The sequence below is a fragment of the Pleurodeles waltl genome, chromosome 3_1 (assembly GCF_031143425.1).
Source record: "Pleurodeles waltl isolate 20211129_DDA chromosome 3_1, aPleWal1.hap1.20221129, whole genome shotgun sequence".
Lineage (NCBI taxonomy): Eukaryota > Metazoa > Chordata > Amphibia > Caudata > Salamandridae > Pleurodeles > Pleurodeles waltl.
This window is the reverse complement of record NC_090440.1, coordinates 869,611,627-869,633,376: the sequence shown is the minus strand read 5'-3', so window position 1 is coordinate 869,633,376 and position 21,750 is coordinate 869,611,627. Positions and strand designations below refer to the sequence as shown.

At 44.0% G+C, this 21,750-nt stretch overlaps 1 protein-coding gene across 1 annotated transcript in view; it reads left to right on the top strand.

Annotated features, from left to right (window-relative positions):
• PSMB2 (proteasome 20S subunit beta 2) overlaps nucleotides 1-21,750 on the top strand; it is a 131,408-nt gene that overhangs the window by 46,145 nt on the left and 63,513 nt on the right. The gene's annotated exons all lie outside the window — the stretch shown is intronic.

The following is a 21,750-nucleotide window of genomic DNA, read 5'->3' as shown; positions in this document are numbered from 1 at the left end:
TCTGTTGTGTGTTGAACCCTGAACAAGGAGCTGGGACAACAGAATGCAAGGAGGGTTTCTGAGCGTGTGCTCTTCCTGGGTGCCGTGGACAAGCTGCTCCTTGCTCGCTTTGGTAAAATGTGGCGACGAGCAGATGTTAATTCCATCAGTGAATTGTAATTTTTCACATTAATATGACTCAGTTAGAAAACACTGCCTACACAAAACAAGTGCATTTTCTTTGTGTGTGTGCGAATGAGAAATATGCGGAAGTGCTATTTTTATGCTACAATTTTTGTAAATAAAAATGGATCGGCATAAACTACATGAAAACAAGCCACAACACTTTTGAAATGTCATTTGTTTTTACTAACTTACGCACACATCTGCTGCTTGTGAAAGTAAGTGTATAGTTACATCCTTTCTTATTAGCAAATACAGAGTCTGGCTGTTGCTGAAATATAAGATAGGAGACACCAGATCGTCGTCTTTGCGTTGAGCCTGAACAGAGCTGGGACAACAGAACGTAGGGAGGGTTTATGAGTGCGTGCTCCTCTGGACGCGTGTACGTGCAGCTCCTCACTTGCTTTTGTAAAATGTGGCGATAAGCAAATGTTAATTACATCAGTGAGATGTGATTCCCACATTAAAATGACTCTGTTCGAAAACATGAAAAAGAGCATGCCTAAGAGGGCTGGTAGGATGCCCTGCCCAGGATTAGAAAACCTCTGAAAAATGAAACCTGACACCCGGGGTGCATGGCAGAAAAGGGAAAAAAGGAATCCCCCAAACGAAGAGATAAACAAGCAAAGCAGAAGGATACAGTATTGGCCTGTGTGCCATGGGAGGAAACAAAAGGCAAAAAGGAGGAACAGAGAGGAAGGATTGACCATTGGCAAGCAAGGATTTTTAAAGGACACCGACATAGACCAGTGAAAACCAATGGGCAGGCTTGAAGCACACAAAGTATATAAACCAGCTTGCTCAGCAACCGTGCAAGCGCTTTTTAGGCTCGACCTGAAAAGCAAGCAAATTGTTAAACTTGTTTTTTGTTTTTTATTGTAAGAGAACAAGTTCTGATGACTCAAGTGGTTGCAGTTCAGTTGATGGAAAGATAAAGAAAAATGTGCACATCAGCAGCATGGAGGTGTGTCGAAAAAGGAAGTGATGACGCCAAGAAATGTAGCTTGGATTGTGAAAAGTGTGAGTCTGATAAGGGTGAGTGGAGTAGCATGTTTTTGCTGGGGCCGCCAGTGTAGACTCATCAGGTCCTTGCACGTGTGTCCTAGAAAAAGCTATAGAATAGGAACCGTCAGTTACTATGCTATTCTCACAGATATGACTTCCTTAAGAGGCTAGGCTTGGAAGTAATGCAGGAAATATTTCAGTATGGATAGATGATCCTGTGCGTACGTTGACCAGCTGCCTTTCATAGGTGCTGATTAAAAGCAGTGTTTTTTTTCAGGAAGACATTTTAGAGATGAGGGGCCCTCTCTCTTAAAAGTGGGTGATTGGCTGGGTGCTCATATGTGTCCTCACGTGTCCTGTTTGTACCATTACCTTTTGTGGCTCTGAGCTTTCGCAGATGATAAAATGCTACATCCTCAGATATCCTGGTGTGTGATATGGCACAGCCGTTGATGAATATCGCACAGGTGAGGCAACATATCTTTTAGTCTCCCCATCTTTTGTACAGTTTTAACTAGCAGATTCAGGACCCATGTAATGATATTCTGGTGGGTGTTCTAATAAGACCATTAACACAACTGGAAGGAATGAGGGAGGGGGCAAAAAGGGTGCCAAAGGGCCAGCCTGAGAGGTTCCATAGAGGGTGAATGCGACCACATACTTTTCGCATGAGCCAATTGGGGCCTGCGCCTTGGTCGGTTAAGAGGATCCTTTCCATTTGAAGGACTTTACAGAAAGCCACACCAATAGGGAAACAACCAAGTTGCAGTACAATAAAGTTAGAACCTGGTATCAAACTCCACAGTGTAATGACAGCCAGAGAAAGGAGTTTGGCAAACCAGAGTATTTGGATCACAAACGGCAGAGCCTACTGCACAAACAGTTATAAGGCCTTAACCACCTCCCACATTGTAGTAGATACTGCACTCGGGCCCAAAGCTCAGCGGGAGTCCGAATAACATGATCAAACAACATGGCAGCCAATTAAGTCCAGAATCTGTAAAGGCTGGGTGGAATAAGCAAACCTCAAGAAGGGATAAAGGGACTATTTTAAACATCTGATCGCTTGCTTTTCACATTGATTGAAACTGTATATATGGATGAATATTGTTGTTCGCCTGCATGCGGATCTTAAAAGATGTGTGCAAAGAAACAGCACCTCAGAGCAATGATTTGAGTCGGAAGAGGCCGTTGTGGGATTAGTGCATTGAAACCTTGTGTCTCAAGTGCTTGAGTTACGATAAAAGTATTTCATAATGGTTACTGTGGACAGTCTTGTTTACTAGTGTCTAATACTTAAGTATGTTATGAACTGGTACCCGTTTTTAGGTCGAAGTCTACCAGACAGCACAGCTGTCTGGTTTGCTAACATTTTGGGGAAATTCAGAAATCTTCCCCAGGAATTAATTCCGCCCATTGCTTACCATTGGCTTTGTGGTTTGTAACTCACAATTGCTTGCTTTCTATTTGCTGGCTTTATTTGTTTTAGGTTGTCCACTTGAGTTAGTCTCTTCCCTTGCCCACACCTTATTTACTGTATTCTTACCCCAGCAATGGATTTCTGTAAACAGGCCTTTAAATCTTCTGCTTACCTTGTCACATTTGCTCTGTAGTCAGAAACGGGTCAGATGTCAGGTCCTGTCTTCTAGGGAGCTTGGTATTTACTTTTCTTACTCTGACTTCAGAGTGAGAGGATTTATGCGACAGTCATGCTGGCTACTGGGGGTGTGCTGGACGGAAGGCTGCAGACATTGTTTTTTCTAGCACACAACACAAGCACATTTTTGGTAATTCTGAAATGTGGTTGAAACAAACATTTTAATACCATCAAAGCAAATCAGTCAATACTCTAGGTGATAACGTAACCACACGTTAATCGTTTGTGCACCATATACTTTCATCAGTAAAACTGTATGTCTCCGCAAATGTAATGGTAATTTCTGTTGAAGATGTGTTGTCTGTAATGGCAGTACGCTACCACACCATGCATACTCCACTTTACCCTAGCCCACTCTACTCTGCACCACTCTACACTACACCACACCACTCTGCTTCACTGCACTCTACTCTGCGTCACTCCACTCTACTCTGTGCCAGTGCACTCTACGCCAATGCACTCTACCCCTACTACTCTACTATGCACCACTGCACTGTTTGGCACTTTGCCACTTTACTCCAGCCCATTGTACTCTACACTCTGCTCTGAAACAATCTAGTCTACGCCAAAGCACTCAGTGCCACAGTACTCTGCTCTGCGCCACTCTACTCTACTCTAGTGCACTCTACACCACTTTGCTCAAAACCAATGCACCTTATGCCAATCTACTCTGCACCACTGCACTCTATACTCTGCGGCATTCTATGCCACTGCAATCTAAGCCATCTGCTCTCTACACAGTTGTACTCTACGCCACTGCTCTCAGTGCCACTCTACTCTGCACGACTCGTCACTGCACTCCATTCCACTCTACTATACACCACTGCACTCTACGACTGTCTTCTCTGAAACACTATACTATGCACCTCTGCAACACCGCACTCCACGCTACTCTGCACAACTACAAAACCAATGCACTCTACGCCATTCTACTCTGCACCATTGTATTTTACGCAACTCTACGACACTACACTCTGACGCTCTACACCATTAAACTCCACTCCACAACACTACTCCATGCCAGTCAACAACACTTCTCCAACTCTCTCTGTGCCAATTCATGCCACTTTAATCCACTCTATTCTGCGACACGCTACTCCGCAGGCACCCCTCCACTACTCCACGTCACTATGTTCGACCCTACAACACTCTGCTCCACTCTGCCATCACTACTCCACTCTACGACACTCTAATCAACAATCTCTACACTACTCCACTCTTTTACACCACTCCACATCACTCTATGCAACTCCACTCTGTGACACACCACTTTGTGCCACTGCTCTCCATTCCACTCTGCTCCACCTCAGTCTACTACACCACTTTACTCTGCACTACTCTACTCGCCCACAGCACTCTACGCCAGTGCACTCTACACCACTGCACTAAAAAATAATGCACTCTAAGCCATTGCACTCTAAGCCAACTACTCTGCACCAAAGCACTTTACTTCACTATACTCCACTCTGCAACAATATGCGACACTGCACTCTGACACTGTACTCTGCAAGACTGCACTCTCTGCCATCTTATCGCTACTCTATACCACTGCACTCTATACCAATATACTCTACGCCACTACACACTACATCACTCCACTCTGTTGTGCACCACTGCACTCCACTCCGCTGCTGTCTACACCCCTCTACTCTACTGCACTCTACGCTACTCTACACCTGCACTTTACCCTACACTTCTGCATTCTACACTGCACCACTCCACGGCACTTCACCCTACTCTGAAATAATCTGTTCTATGCCACTGCACTCTACCTCACTGTGCTTTACACCACTGCAATTTACTCTTTGCCACTGCAGTCTACTCTATGCCACTTTACTCAAAACCAGTGCACTCTACGTCACTTCACTTTGTGCCAATCTACTCTGCACCACTATATTTTATGCCACTCTACAACACTCCACTCTGACACTCTACTCCAATCAACTTTACTCCACTGTCACTCCACTCTACAACACTACTCCATTTCACTCAGACACTACTCCAACTCCCTCTGTGCCAATTCATGCCACTTTAATTCACTCTGTTCCCCTCCACTAATCCACTCTATGCCACTATGCTCAACCCTACAACACTCTGCTCCACTCTGCCATCCCACTCTCCAACACTACTCCACGACACTCTACTCAACACCCTCTACGCTACTCCACTCTTTTACACCACTCCACGACACTCTATGCGACTCCACTCTGTGACCTGCAATTCCACTCTATGCCACTGCACTCTATTCCAACCTGCACCACTCTACTCTGCCACTGCATTCTACGCCAGTACTCTACACTACATTGCTCAAAAACAATGCAGTCTAAGCCAACTACTCTGCACCAAAGCATTCTACTCCACTATACTCTACTTTGCAACAATCTGCAACACTGCACTGTACTCTGCAAGACTGCACTCTCCACCATCGTAAGTCCACTCTACGCCACTACACACCACTCCACTCTATGCCACTGCAATCGACCCTGTCACTGCAATCTACTCTATGCCACTGCAATCTAGTCTACGCCACTGCAGCCTACACCACTTTACTCAAAACCAATGCACTCTACGTCACTTAACGCCAGTGTACTCTGCACCACTGTATTTTACACCACTCTACAACACTACATTCTGACACTCTCCTCCATTAAACTCTACTCCACTCTACAACACTACTCCATGCCACTCAACAATGCTACACCAACTCCCTCTGTGCCAGTTCATGCCACTTTAATTCACTCTATTCTGCGACACACTACTCCACTATGCTCCCCTCCACTACTCCACTCTATGCCACTACGCTCGACCCTACAACACTGCTCCACTCTGCCATCCCACTCTCCAACACTACTGCACTCTACTTCGCTCCACACCACTCAACTACACTCTATTCCACTCAACACCCTATACACCACTCCACTCTTTTACACCACTCCACAACACTATGCGACTCCAGTCTGTAACACTCAACTCTACTTTGCGCCACTCAACTCTACACCCTTCCAGTCTTCCATTCTGTTCCCTCCACGACTCTCCACAACATTCTACACAACTCCATGACACTCCACTCCTCACTACTCTACATCACTCCACAACTCTGTGTGCCACTCCACTCTACAATACTCTACTACACTCTTACACTCTACTCCACTTTACGTCGCTAACTTCTAGCAATGCTCAATACCAGCCAGTTCGGTGTACAATATGGCTAAAACATATTGGCAAAGCCAGTAGCTCTTGCATAGGCAAGGTCCAATGGCTTTGCCAATGCTTGTTTACTATAGGTAGGTCTGCAGTCTGCAAGTAATGTTCAGCCAAATACCTTGAAAGCTGCTCTTCTGCATTTTGGCTCCTAGCGAGTACTTCTGGGCCCTGGCACGAGTGCCAGTCTTATTGTCTTTCCCCAAATGCAAAGCTGTGAGGCAGTTACTGCCAAACTTGGTAGTGGCGCTGAGCAGAGCTTCCAGTTGCCAAATGTTGTACCTTTTTAGGACCAGAATTGCTAAGACGTGTTGGGGAAAGGCAAGTGTACTTCTTTCAGCTCTGAAATGACAGTAAGTAAATGGGTTTTTTATGTGCCGGCAAGCCACAGTATTCTAATTACTTAGTTAAAATAATGGCAGTGCCCAGACCAGATTTTCCTTATAACCCAGTGGTTTTCAAACTTTTTAATGCTATCCCCAGTGGAGAGAAAAAAATCATCGGGACCCCCCCCCTCAGACTTTTTCATAATCATTCTATTAAGTTGGCAATGCTTAAATATGTCTAGACTTATTTAAACATTGCAGTTAAGTTCTTTTACCTTTTTTTAAAATGCAATAAATGTTTTTTTTTGCTTAAAACAAAGCACTGTTATCTGCATAATGCTTATTTTGGCCAGAGACTGGTGCGCCCATCCCCCTGGGATGACTTGAAGCTCTTCTAGGGGGGCTGCCCCCCCCCCCCCCAGTGTGAAGACCCCTGGTATAACCACTAGCTATGTAAATGTTTTTTATTTAGATTTATTTTACGTAAGTATCATATACAAACATGCTGAAATTCGGACATGGATCTGCTACTCCTGGCCTTGTGTTGCTCATATTCCTTGCAATGAAAATTGTTTCCGAGTTGAAAATAAGATAGTTTTTTTTCCAGTTTTATTTCCCTGTACTCCTTATCCGCTCTGCACCTTCAGTATTATTTCTAGCTTACTCTAATGTTGCAAGAGAAATAAAGAAGTTCCAGACAACGTGTGCAGCACTCTGACTCAGCTGGAGTGAATGTAAGCTATTGTTTGGAAATTTACCAGCCCCTGTGGATTGACTTTATCCGAGACGAATCATTACGTTTAAAAAATTATGTAATCAATTGAAAAGTGAAACGTGTGTGTACAATTCTTTCCTTTTATTAATTTAGCTTAATCTCTCCTTGAATGCATTTCATCCCAAATTGAGCGTGCAGATAATTGTAAAGAAAGTATTTTTTCTTTTTTCATGCACTATATTTTCACGCTCCACTTTTTTTTTTTTATTATTTTTTTTTACACTGTTGGATATTTTTTTGGACTGCTTATTTTAAGGCAAGTAGCAACTGTTGCACCATATATATCTGAACCCAGATGCAGAAATGTACATTGACTCGTACCACAAGGTGCTGCTGCAGCTGCGCTTTAAAAAAAGAAAGAAAAAAAAAAAAAAAAGCTTGCTGCATCACTTTACCCTCCCAAATGACTAACGAATGTAAAAACAAATAGAAGATTGATTTTGCTACCTGTGTTAAGGTTATGCACTTAGGACCTGATTACTCCATCACAAATGGAACTCATTGTATCTTATGGAACTTGTTATACGGCGTACGGTATATCCGTACCGTTTGTAGCGGAGTAATCCTCTCTGCCAAGGTCGTAATCAGACCCTTAGACTTGTTACAACGGCAGCACATTTTAATCATCGACTTAGATCAGTGGTTCTCAACTTGTGGTCCGAGGACCCATGGGAGTCTGTAACACCAACTCCAGGGGTCCGCGACTGTTTAAAAAACTAAATAGTATTAACAGATTAATAAAGTGTATATAAATAAAGAAGCAAAGTGTAAAACTGAAAAGCACGCTTTCATTTTTATTGTAAAACAGTTTTGCAGTTAAATTAGATCGTTCTCGTTTAACTGCAAAACCGAGTTTTATTAGTAAAAAATGAAAGTGTGAAGCAACCCTGGAGTGCGGTTGATTTCCTTAGAAAGTCGAGGAAAAACAGTCATATATCCCAGTGGCGGTCCCCACTAGGTAGTTAGGACCTAGTTTTTATAGAAAAAACGAATTTATTTTTGCTGATAACTTTGGGGCCGTTTGATCATCTTCACGAAATTTTCCAAGCTGTTGGGAAAATGATGGGGTGATCTGTCAAAAGGGGCCGAGTAAAGGGGTGGGGGGGTAATTATTTTTTTCCTATTCATTTACCATTTGGATTTTGAACCATGATGGCAACCAAACTACTGGATGGAATTACACCAAACTTGGCAAAAAAGGTAGCTCTTGGGTCAGAAAGTGCTCTTCTGTTATTTATTGTAAATCCGTTCAGTATTTTTTGGGACATTAAAGAAAATCCAAATTTGTATACATAGGGACACGAAGAATTTGTGACCCCTTCTGATCTCGTGTTGAGATCTGATTGGCTGACAACACTTCAACAGGGATGTGTTGGGAGCCATCTTGGGACTTTGCTTCAGCGGAGTCCCCCCCCCCCCCCCCAAAAAAAGAGGGATGTTGGGGAATAAAGGAAAGGGATGATTTAGAGTTACGCTGGCCCCTTAGCTCTGATGCTGGGGTCCCAGAGGGGAGAAAACACACACACACACACCTACACACACACACACACACCTACACACACACACACACACCCACACACACACACACACACCTACACACACACACACCTACACCCCCCCCCCCCCCCCCTCCTATGGGCGTTGCGGCAGTTCCACCGAAAATTAAAATAAAAAAAAACAAGCACGGGCTCCCGTGCTTGCTTTAACTGCAGACCCCGGGTGGAACAGGTCCAAGGGGCATTTATATTTTTAATGCACTGACTAAACTACATCCCTGCTTGGAAGACACTGCCCAGGAGATGCATCACAGGTTGCCAGTATGCAAAACTGTTTTTGGCCCATTAATAAAGACCAGTCAGTCGTATTAGCATAAGGTAATCAATTTCGTGGCTCATTTGCTGCCCTGCTGGCCAAACATATAAAGTTCAAGACACGCTCAGACCTCCGAGATGGGTGGTCTGCTCCCCACCCCATTTTACTGATTTGGTAGCTATTGCGTCTGATTCGTTTGGGACCGCCAGGGGGCATAGCCGCTAGCCCTGTACGTTTGTAGTAACCACGTGGGTACCTTGCTTGTTAGCGGGCCATGCCCTGGCGTGAGCAGATGGCAGAGGTGAGGGTGAGACTGCAAGTGTCCTGGCTACTTAGGCATCGACAGCCATTAAAAATACGGTCGCTAACGAGGGTAATTTAATCTGCTTCTCGGCACACAACGCCACCAGGATGTGACATTGTGCCGCGTCGCCGGCTTTCCCGACGTGCCATCTCCCCCTGGGCCCCGCTTTGCCCTGCGTCCCGCCCCTAGCTCACCTGCTCCAGATGGGCGGCACAGTGGGGGACGCACTGGCATAGGCAGATGTGTTTGTTTGCCGGAGACAATGTTGTGCGGCTGCAGATGGCACTGCCTGGCAGCGGGCTCTGCTCTCTGACACCCCTGTCACGCTCAGAGTAGCGCTGGCAGGGAGGGGCACCTCCCCATCCTCTTTAGACATGCCGCTCTTCTTGTCTTTTCTTTTTTTTAATCTTTTGTTTTTTAAAGTGCAAAGAAAACTAGAATTTTGGCTAATCTGCACATGGCTCATGTAGTCTGCCTACTCGGAGCTTAGTGGCCGGGATGGTTTCCAGCTGCAGGGCACATTGTGCCGTGTTTTGGCATTTTGTGTTTAACTGTTTTCAATTACAGCGGGACCCTCGGAGCACTATGTGTCCCGCTATCCACAGTTACAGGTTGGGTGCCGCAAACTCCTTCCAAGTTCTTCAACATGGGAATAAAACGTTTAGAATCGTCACGGCCTTCAGTTATCTGTCTACTGCAGGAGAGGTTAACTGCCAGTTATTTCTATATCGCCTATTAATAAAGTTTAACCTCTTTCTAAGCTTTTCGGTAGATCAGAAACCGAGGCACAGGGAGATTACTTACTAGCACACAGAGCTTTAGGTGGGATGAAAAAACGGGGGGGGTGTTGGTTCTCTCAAAGGGGCAGAGCTTAAAACACGTAAATTGGAAATCTGTTTAGCATAGTGTGCTACTCGACTGTTTTTTGCTGCTGCTTTCTGTCGTTGCATGAATATACATAACACAACAAGTAACATTACACCTATTGCAAGCCAGGAATATTGGCTTTGTCAGTGGTTGTTAGTTAGGGTGACCACCTGGCATTCAGGCAAATTCTGGGCAGGACTGTAAAAAATTCAGGACAAGGGTCAAATTTCAGGACAAAAATTCAGGACAAAAGGTAAAAATTCAGGACAAAAACTCAAGAATAAATGTCAGTTCTACAGACTCACGCAAGAGAGGCCATGCCTCACTATGTTGTCAGTGCATTTATTTACTCTTGTTTAACATAGCAAAATTTAATCATTATGGTCTTTTTGTGATGGCCTCCTGGTATGCTACATTCAGGTATCACATTATGTCCTTGTTCAGTTGTAAATTAATGTCCTTCAGTACTGCAACAAGGCAAACATTTTGATTATGTTTCTGAACATTTTAAAACCCCTGGCAAATAGTTTGGGAAACCTTAAGGTAATTAACCTTTTGCTAGTTTAAACCAATTGAACAAAAACATCTGGCTTACCCCAATCGCCCATGGACTTGCACCCTACAAAAAAATTAAAGAGGTAGGACGGATGGTGTGTGCGACAGTCTCACACCTAATGTCAGGATGTGAGGTACCCACAGCTTGTCTGTAGTCTCACAGCACTATAGTGTATGTCTGGGACTCTACATTTATCTCAGAAATGGGAGCCCAGACTACCAATCAAAGATAATAAAAGAGGAGGATGAAATCGAGATAAAATGGGAGATCCACGGCAAGTAATTCAAAGGGTTGTTGCTAAGAACTGGATAGATAAGGAGGAGAACAAGGTGGGACAATTCCTAAAATCAGACAAGATGGGTCCACCAAGACTAACGGAAGGTATTGGGTGCCTGGGGAGTTGTCTCTGCATACAGGAGAGAAACAGAAGACGCACTGTCAAGTGGTTGAACAAGCAACACACATCCACTTTGGCAAACTCTTCTGGTGCAATGGTCCGCTGTTCGTGCTTGTGAAGGGTGAGCAGGGGCCAGACCCCTTGCAAGGTTGCGCAAGGCAGTTGCCCGCTCTGTCCATGTCTTTAAATGGTTTTGAAATTGAGCAAAAGCCAAACTAGTGATCTAGGTTATCCCTAGTGTCAAGTACACAAACTCTTCAAAATATTTGGGATGTAAATTGCACGTACAAAATGTAGGAATTTTAAAATGTAATAAGTGTTTCTTTAACATATGGCACTGTTTTCCCCTTTATATACAATTCGATCTCAGATTGAACTGGGAACCAGTTACCTTTTGATACCTAGTGATTAATATCTACCATTCTCCCACTGATTTGCAGGATGAAAATCTCGGCAGAGCGTCACTGTCCCTCCAAACCCAGTTTGTGTTTTTGGTCTTTTCATCTGCTTTCTGTAGTGGGCCACATGGCACTAGTGAAGATGGCGTGCTACCCCAATGATAGTATTATTTTGCAAACCATCCCCTGCTCATCCTTCATTCCTTCTTCAGACATGTCACACATCTGATTTGGTTGCTGCGGCACCATCGTGTAGCTCTTTCCACTCTAAAACTATCCGTGACTGCGGGTGGATTAGGTCTTCTGGACTTAGAATGCTATTATTCAGCTGCACAGGTCTAATGGGTGGCTTGCCGGCTTTCTGCCCACCTCCCTGCATGAGATGGGGTTTACTAGTAAAGACTTTTAAGAAAGGCTTAATTCACTGCTCATTGTTTTCTGCTGACCATTCTACGGATCACCATCCAGGGTTATCATGCACAGCTTTCTCTTGCTTTGCTATAACCTGTAAACTCACTGACATGAAGAAACTCTATGCTCCTGCACTACCTTTGCTAAGCCTTCCCACTCGCACACGACGGCTGTGCTCTGAGCAACTCCATCAGTGGTATCTTAAAATTGGGGGATTTGTTTCTGGATGGCGAGCTACTAAATTTCCAAACCCCTTTGGCAGACTACCATCTTCACCCCCGTCAACTCCTTATTTACAACCACCTCAAATAATCATTAAATGCCCTATTTCATGACTGCCACCTATCACTAACCCTACATGAGGAGTGCCAGAAGCTCTACACCATAGGAACTGGTGGCAAACTGATAGAATGGGTGTACAGACCTTTCTTGCAACATGGAAACCACTCAAGGTCTTCTCGTCATACTACCTGGGTGATTGATGAGGCCAAACCTCTGCAAGATATGGACTGGACTAAAATAATGGACTTTCCCCACAAAGTATCCCATGGCTATCACTTTAAGTACATTCATAGTGCTTCCTTGTGAATGCATTCCACCCGTTGCTTGTCATTGGCCTTGTGGTTTGTAACTCACATTTTGTTGCTTTCAATTTGCTGGCTTTATTTGTTTTAGGCTACGCAGCTTGAGTTCATCCCTTCCCTTGCTAAAACCTTATTTACAGTAGCCTTCCGATTGCTCCCTTTCTGTAAACAGGCCTGTAAATCTTGTTCTTATCTCATCACATTTGCTGTGCATTAAAAGAACAAAGTCAAATCTCAGGCTTTGTCTTCAGCGGGAACTTTTCTTTCTCTGACCTCAAAGTGAGAGGATTTATGGGACAATCTTGCTGGATACTGGGGTTAGGAAAGAGTTTTTTCTATCACATGACCACATTTAAATAAACTTCAGAATATATCAGAATTAGGAGTACAAATAAAGCACATTTTGCTAATTCTGATCTGTGCAGGAAACAAATACCTTTATATGATATAAACAAATCATTGCATTAGGTGATGCACTTTCCACACATCATCGTCTGTGCACAGTATAGTTTGATTTGGAAAACTGTATATCTGTGCAAATCTAATGGCCATTTCAATAAAAAATGTGCGGTCTGTAATGGCAGTGTGTTACCACACCATGCATACTCCACTCCACTCTGTTCTGCACCACTCCACACCACTGCATCCTACATCCCACTCCACTCCATTTTATGCCACTGCACTGCACTCTTCTCCATTCTGAACTACTCCACATTATGCCAATGCACTCTATGATACTTCACGCTATGCCTCTCTACTGTACTCTGTACCACTCTACTCTATGCTAATGCACTTTACACCTCTCTACACCTCTGCGCTCTGCTCCTCTGCTCGCTATACCACTCCAGTCTAGGCAACACCAATCTAGTCTGCACAAGTCCACTCTATGCCACTCGGCAACACTGCACTGTACGCTACTGCACTGTAATCTAATACACTCTGCTAGTGAATTTTACTCTCTAACACTCAACTCTATGCCCCTGGAGACTACATCAATACACTGTACGTCACTCTAATCTACTATGCACCTCTGCACTATATGCCACGGCACTCTACACCACTTTACTCTATGCCATCACACTCTATGCCGCTCTATGCAACTCCACTCTACCCTGCACCTCTCTACTCTAAGCCACTTCACTCTACTGTGAAACAATCTACTTTATGCCACTGCACTCTGTGCCACTGCATTATATGCCACTGCACTCTACCCTGCACATCTCCCCTCTATTCAACTGCACTATACTCTGCACTGCACCACTCTACACTACACCAATGAACTTTCTGCCACGCGATTCTGCTCTGCACTCTGCCACTGCACCACTCTACACTACTGCACTCTCTTCCACTCTATTGTATGCCACTCTACTCCACTGCACTCGATTCCACTCTACTCTGCCCCACGCCACTCCATGCCACAGCACTCTAAACCACTGCACTCTATGCCAATGCACACTAAACAACTGCACTATACCCCACTGCACTATACTTTGCACCACTGGGCTCTACGCCACTGCTCCTATGTCACTCTACTCCACACCACTATGCCACTAACTTTTAGCCATGCTGAACAGCAGCCACTCTGGTGTATAACATGGCTTAAACACATTGGCAAAGCCAATAACTCTTGCGTAGACAAGACCTATTGGCTTTGCCAATGTTTGTTAGTACTATGAGGTACTGAGGTCCCTGAAAGAACTGTGAATATGTAAGTCCTTATTTTAAACTTGCATTCAATGCCTTGTCAGGGGTAGTAAGTGCTATATAATTACAATTTCATCATAATATAGGCTGCTACAAAATGCGCAAATACATTTTGGTTAAATAAAAAAAATGTGCTTCTCAAATACAGATTTGAATAGTATACAGTTTATACCTAGTACTAACACTTTTTATAACACTCCATTAAAACCACACACTCCACACCTCACCTTGGAACACCATTACAGTACCTCTCTAAAAGAAAATATCTTTGCCATCAGAAAGTTTCAAGTGACCTTTGGTTAAAGTCAATGCAGGTTTTCAAGCCCCTTTGCATTTGCAGATTTACTAGTTGCCCATATTTGCATTTCTTTAGGGAAGGAGACACCCTGGCAAGATGGTCTGTTTCTTATCTGTCTGCCCCTCCCTCCCTCAGAGCACAGGAGCCTTTGAATCCAGCTGGGGAAACTAATCTGCCCTTATTTCGCCTTGCCCTCCGTTGTCCTTTTGGTGAAAGGCTAAAATTACGGACAAATGCCGTCCGTTAAGCCTTTCATCAGGGACAACGGACAGCAGGGCGAAATTACGGGCAGTCCATGAAATTTACGGACGGGTGGTAACCCTATTATTAGTTGCATAAAATAAATAAGCAACGCAATGGCATCTTTGTATAGAATAACTAAAATGCTTCAGTTCTGAAATTAGTCTGTGAAATAAGTGTAACAAATCCTGTTGAAGCTACATCGAAGGCAGTGAAGGGTGGTACTGCTGCCCCTTTAAGATTTTTTTTCCACTCTGAGAGGGAGGGCAATAATACACAGCCAGATAAGGACTCGTCTCAGCATTTGCTTTTTAGAACTAGCGGTGCTGAGCACCGGCAGGACCCGTCCCTCTTAAAACCCTGCTTGCACAGGATCTCACACTTTTAGTTAAGTCTAAAACTTTTAAAATTTCAGGTGATTGGAGGAAAAATGAATATTATATATGTATGTATTTGAACCTAGCCAAAAGTTAGCAGAGCATTGCACATGGACAAAGGCAAACTTAAAATTGACCAGTAATAGAAGAGGAAGCTGAGTTGTGGGCGGTTAAAGCATTGTGATTTAGTGGTCTTTAGAGGCGAGTCTTCAACTCTTTCCTAAATTAGAGTAGTGTTGGGGTAGTCCTGATGGATACAGCGATGTTCTATATCTTGGATGCATAGATAGAAAAGGCCTGCTGCCTTATTTATTTTTCACTTTTTTCTTTTTTACAGTCCTTGGTCTGTAGTCTAATGGTGTTGTGGGTGTGCTGAGAACACCAGAGATTGTGAGGGGCAGTAGGTGTGGCAGTTCTGTAAACGATGTGCTCGTTTTAAGATGGTGTGGTCTTTCAGGGGGAGCCAATGAATGTTCATCAGGGTAGGGATGATGTGATCATATTTCTTCAGGTCGTGGTTGAGACATGCTGCAGTGTGTAGGATGCTCCTAAGGGTTGTTAGTGTGGAGTCTGGGAGTCAAAGGAGTAGGGCATTACTGCTATTCAGATGCAAGAGTACAAGGACTTGAACATAGTTATGAAGTTGATCTGGAAGAAACGGTTTGACTTTCTTTAGGAGAGAGAGAGCGAGAATTTCTGGAGGAAACTCTTTAAAAAAAAAAAAAAAAAAAAAAAAAACCTGTGGTTGCTAACTTTCCCAGAATGCCTGCTTTGCATACTTTATATAGAGCATTTGTGTAGCATTCAACTGATGTTAGTGTGATAAAGTAGTGCTCAACTGTCTGGAGTGGTTACAGGCACTCAGGTATGTTTGGATCTAGTGTCCTACTTGGGACTAACTTGGTGGTGTGTGTGTGTGAGGTCCTCAATGGTCTGGTTGTGTTGTGACCATCTGAATTTTACTGTTATTCATGCAAATATTTATAGAGGTGTGTGAAAAATGGAGAATACTTCAACTGTTATTATTAATACGGTAGGTGTGCAATCGGCTCATTTGTAGGCCTTGCTTGAGACAGCGCATGCATTGTCACTTGCGACATCTTTGGTTACATAAAACATGCGTCTGTTTTACTTCTTCTTGTGTTTGTCCCGTTGATGGAGCATGGACCAAGTACTGATAAATTGCTTTATTAGTGTCCTCTTACTGGCATTGCTTGTCCCACCTCACCTCACCTCATTTTTGCTTGCCCCCCACCATGCCAGAAAGACAGCACTATCACTTGGTTAGTGCTGTCCGCATTACCTAGCTTTTTTATCCCTAAGCATTTTTCTGAGCAACCAGTCATGTGACTCCATCTCCATTCAGATGGTGAAGCGTGCCTTGTAGGAAAGAAAAGCCTTCAGTGAAGGGCACTGTCTAAAATGAGCTGCTGGTCCATTAAATGGCTTCTATATCAAGGTCCCTGTTAGACATGGGGTTTCTGGTTGGGTAGTGTATGCACCTAAGCCAGGCAGAACCTCCCACTCTAGTCAGGGCAAGTAAGTTGTACACTAAAGATAACCTGTGCTCACCCCCTGGTAGCTTGGCACAGAGCAGTCAGGCTTACCCTCAGGGGTAATGTGTAAAGTGTTTGTGCAACACACTCACACCAGTGACACAATAAATACACCACAAAAGAGACTCCACACAGTTATCTAAAAATGTATAAAATATATTGTACATAACGGAAAACCAAAATGACATGAACCAATTATTACTTGGCCAACTAGGCAACAGTCAACCATCACAATGAGTGCAATACGAGAAAGCCTTATATGTTGCACACATCATAAAAACATAATTACTGTGCATACTATGCAGTCTCATTATATAGTACTTGTTATCCTGAACAATGCAAGGTATAAAACAACTTTCAATAACATTTAGGGCATGTAATGAATAAACACAGAAATCACCAAATATTGTCATAAGCACGTAGGGTGCAGGGCACCTGCACTTCTACTTATGGTTATAGGGTAATTTAGGCACCAACCATAAGGCATAGCAGCACCTGCATGCCTAGTACCTTGAATATAGTAATTTCTGCAAGTGTGAGCAGTTTCCTAGGGCAAACCGTAGAGTAGGGGAGCTCCGTCAAGGTTTCACCCTACAATGCAATCACACGCTCAAGTGCACCCAAAGTCCTTTCCTCAAGGTAAAAAAAGGGTAGAAGATACGAACTGCAGAGTTCATGCGGGGAGGCCTTGCTCGGACCTCCCTGCTGTCAGGGTCCAAAAGGAATGCGGCCGCTCTACCCTGAAACTAATGATAAAGAGCGGCAGGGGATTCAAGGTGGGCCCCAATCGGCACATGTGCGGCCAATCGCCATTATTTTTCCCGGGGCCACCCTGGCCTTTTTGGAAAATGTAGAGCCGGCTGCGAAAGCGCAGAGGACGGCTGAAGAACTTCCCTGGAGCCTGACTCATTGCTGTACTCCTGGTGAGGACAGCTTCCTCAGGGAAAGGTGGTTCACTGACCCCTGGCACCTAATGTCAACAGAGGCCCCCGCTCACACCACTCATCAGATCCTGCAGCGACAGGAGAGATTCTCCCTTGACATCCAGGCTACGAGCCCTGCTCTCCGCGTCCACTTGGCAGAGGCGGCAGTGCCAGGGGGACTTCGACAGCTGGTGGCAAGGGAGACAAGGTTACGTTGGTGTAGCAGGAAAAGTGTGCCTCAGGACAGCACTGTTCCTCAGCAGGTTGTCCGTAGCAGTCTCCTCGGTGGGGGCGGGGTTGACTGTACTGCAGACAACAAAGGTGTTGCTGCTCCACACATGCTGGAGAAGTGAAACATAATGCGCTCACCACGCGCTGGGATTTTGAAGATGAGGCGCTGACTAAAAAGAGGAACACTTCCCACATGCTAGACTTGTAGAACCCAGGAGCAGGAAACAGCGCTCTGGGGAAACCTTTTGATATCCCTGAAATTCACTAATCAACAGGTGGGGCACACCAACAAGCCCTCTGAGAACACTGGGCACAGAGCAAGGAGCAGCAGACAGGCAGGCCAGCACATGAGAGCAACTGATGCAAATGGTGGTCCTTTCTAATAACTCAGCAGTCCACTGGCAATTATGGAACCTGGGGAGTCTGGTTAGACCAGAGTCAGGGAGCAGCTGGCAGCAGGACAACAAGCAGAAAAAAGATCCAGTGCATCCTTTAGGCCACCCAGCAAGTACCGGGCAGCAGAGCAACAATAGAAGAGCAGTCCATATGAGTCCTTTGTGCAGTGCACCAATCCTTCTGACAGAGGTTTAGCCCCAGTTCCAAAAGTGCTCTTAAAATATGGGGTCAGAGCCCCTGTACTTGTATTAAAAAATGTATTTGTTCAAGGGGTCTCTTCAAAAGAAACCTTAGAAGTGCAACACAAACCCATGTCAACCCAGCCCTGACTCAGACATAAGTAGGGGGTAAATCACCCCTTTGTGTAAGGGCAGGACACAACCCATTGACATGTAAGGTGTGAACAACCTCTCCCAGCCCAGGAAGACTATCAGTAGATTCCTCTCCTGTCACACCCAGGTCCTCCTGTGTTGTGGCTGTCTGGAAAATATGCACACTGCCCTAGACATGGAGTGGAGGCAGGCTGCAAAACACCAGAGTTCTAAGCACAGAGAAATGCCTACTTTCTAAAAGTGCAGTTTCTAAAATAGTAATGTGAAGTCCAACTACACCAGTAAGCAGGATTTCTCACTACCATACCAAACATGCCCATGCTACTCTTCTCAGATCAGAAATTACCATATAAATCTACTAAGGGATTTCCAAATGCTAACTTATGAGAGGATAAGCCCTCACAGTAGTGAAAAACGAAATAGGCTGGTTGTCACTACTAGAACAAGTAAAATATAAACATGCATGTCCTACCTCTTACCTACGCAGCACGCTGCCATATGGCTAACTAGGGCCTACCTTAGGTGTGACTTGGGTGTAGTAAAAGGGGAGTTTATTCCTTGGCAAGTAGCTTGAAATGCCAAGTCAATGTAGCAGTAAACTGTGCACGCAGGCCAGACAGTGACAGGCCTGAGACTAGTTTGAAAGACTACTTCTGTGGGTGGCGCAATCAGGACTGCAGGCCCTCTGAGAGCAATTAATTTACAGGCCCTGAGGTATATGATATACCACTTTACAAGGGACTTACAGGTACATTAAATATACCAAATAGGTGTAAGCCAGTCATACAAGTTTTAGGGGAGAGAGCACATGCACCTAAGCACTAATTAGCAGTGGTAAAGTGCTCAGTCATTTGGCACTGATATTATCCCCATTTAACAACCAAGTGTGGAATTTCTGTCTGAATACTAGTTAACTGATCAGTATGGGGAGGTATGAGCTAGTTGAAAGCATAGAGATTTATGGAGGTGTTTATCCTATCAGTACAGGAAGATTTGAGGTGAAAGAAATATGGAGACTAATAAAGCTGTCGCAGCCCAGTACCACGACGAAATATAAAGAACAGATTCATACAATATGACAATTGTTTTCTAAAGTAGGAGATGGTGGTGAGGAAGGGCTTTCTGCGGTAAATGCCATGGAAAATATAACGTGAAATAAAGACCCTTCAAACCATTAACTTCTGGGTCTCCCCACTAGCCCCCCCCCCCCCTGTGCTGACCCCCCATATTTTGTTATTTGGTAGTGTTTTCACTCAGGGCTCCATAACGTTTTTTACACACAAGGTATCCATACCAATTTTTCATCCTTTTTTTCCCAATATCCTTGGGATTCTAAAGGTACCACAGGTTTGTGGATTCCCCTGGAGGGGACAAAGAAAATACCCAGAATATAGAACATTTTTTTTTTTTTTTTAAAGACAAATGGAAAAAAGGAGCGTCTGATATACATCTGTTTATGTTCCTAAAAATGGGATCAACAAGCAGTTTGCTGTGCTAAAGTTACCAACTTCCCAGCAGAGCTGAATCGAAAAACCTGATTTTGTACCACAGTTTTGGCATTAAAAAAAAAAAAAGGCATCCCATTTTTCCTATGCTCTGTGCTCTCAAACTGCTTCCAGTTTGTGTTGGAAACCAGTGTGAAACCCACAGTGATTCAGAAAAGCTATAGATTTCTGAAAAGTAGACAAAAGTTCAAATTTAGCAGGGGGGAATATGTGCAGATCCCTCAAGGGTTTCCCAAGGAAAACAACTGTTGAAAAAAAGAAAAATTGAAAATGAGCAGGGAAAAAACAAACATTTGTTACAACATTTTCATCTGTTACTTTTTGTTATGATGGACAATTTACAAATGTAATCTACCATTACGTCCACTAGACCTTTCTGGTTGCGTGTATATACAGTTTGTGGGTTCTCCAAGAATCCAATGTACCCAGAGCCAAAAAATGAGCTGCACCATACATTGTTTTTTCCTTGAGTACCAAGTATAGATCAATGCATATGGTGAAATATGTAGAGTGAAAAATGGGTATCAAGGAAACCTGTGTATTTCTGGAATGGGCTCAAAATATGGAGTTTAGAAGGTATGGTTATTTCTAGGTATCTGACTCCACACTAGCGTATGATTTGGAGGGCATTTTTCAAGATGCCTTCTTTCTTTTATACATTGACTTACAATTTAAAGCCAAAAAGCAGCAAAATTCCAATTAGTAATAATAAATATTCTGCTATTCTATGCTCCCACAATTCTTACCATAAAAATGGTACCTTACTTGTGTGTTGCAGGCCTAGTGCATGCAACAGGAAATGGGTCAAAACACACCATGGGGGTATTACACGTTACCACTAAAAAGTAACCCTTTTTTCGAATATGGGTAGTTTTAGATTTTGGGCCCCTGTTCAGCTGGCACCTAGGGAAAGCTAGCAAACCTGTGCATTTTTGAAAACTAGACACCTATGGGTATCCAGGGTGTGGTGTCTTGTGTGGCTCTCACCAGGTTTTTCTTTTTACCCAGAATCTCTTGCAAAATTAAAACTTTGATTTAAAAAGCATGGTTTCCTCGCATATCTGTGGTGGAAAATTCTGGCATTTGCAGGGAGCCACAAACTTTCTTCTAGCCAGCATTCCCTCCAAGTCTCCCAGTAAAAATGGTCCCTAGTTTGTGTGGGTAGACATAGTGCCTGCGACACAAAACGGGCCAAAACACAAGGATGCTGTGTTTTAGTCTGCACAAGTGGGGTAATGCAGAGTGGTAGGAATGTTGTGGGTTCATGCTGATTCCGGAAGATTCCGTCACAAAAATGGAAGTAAAATGTGTGAATTCAGGCAGAGTTTGAGATTTGGAGATCATTGTGGGTGAGAAAACCCTGTGGGTTCTACGCAAGGCACTCCTTTCTGGATTCTCCTGGTTGTCTAGTTTTAAGAAATGTTGTAGTTTGTAAGTTTGTCTGGGTGGTGCTACTGCAGGGCCCCAAATACAGCACCTACCCAAATTGCTTATCTCTCAGTATAGCGATTTAGGGCCTTTTGTGTCATTGTCACTTGGCCCAAACACACAAGTGGAGTACACAAGTTCATGTTGTGCATTGTCATGCCACCGCATCGTGTTGGTGGCGTGACACAATCCAAAGACATGCTTTTCCAAAGTAATCCATGTACTTCTATTGGACCGTCTAAGGAACTGAGAGGCCAAATTTGTATTGTCGGCTTTGTCTAGGAGAACTCATGTAGGTGTGACCC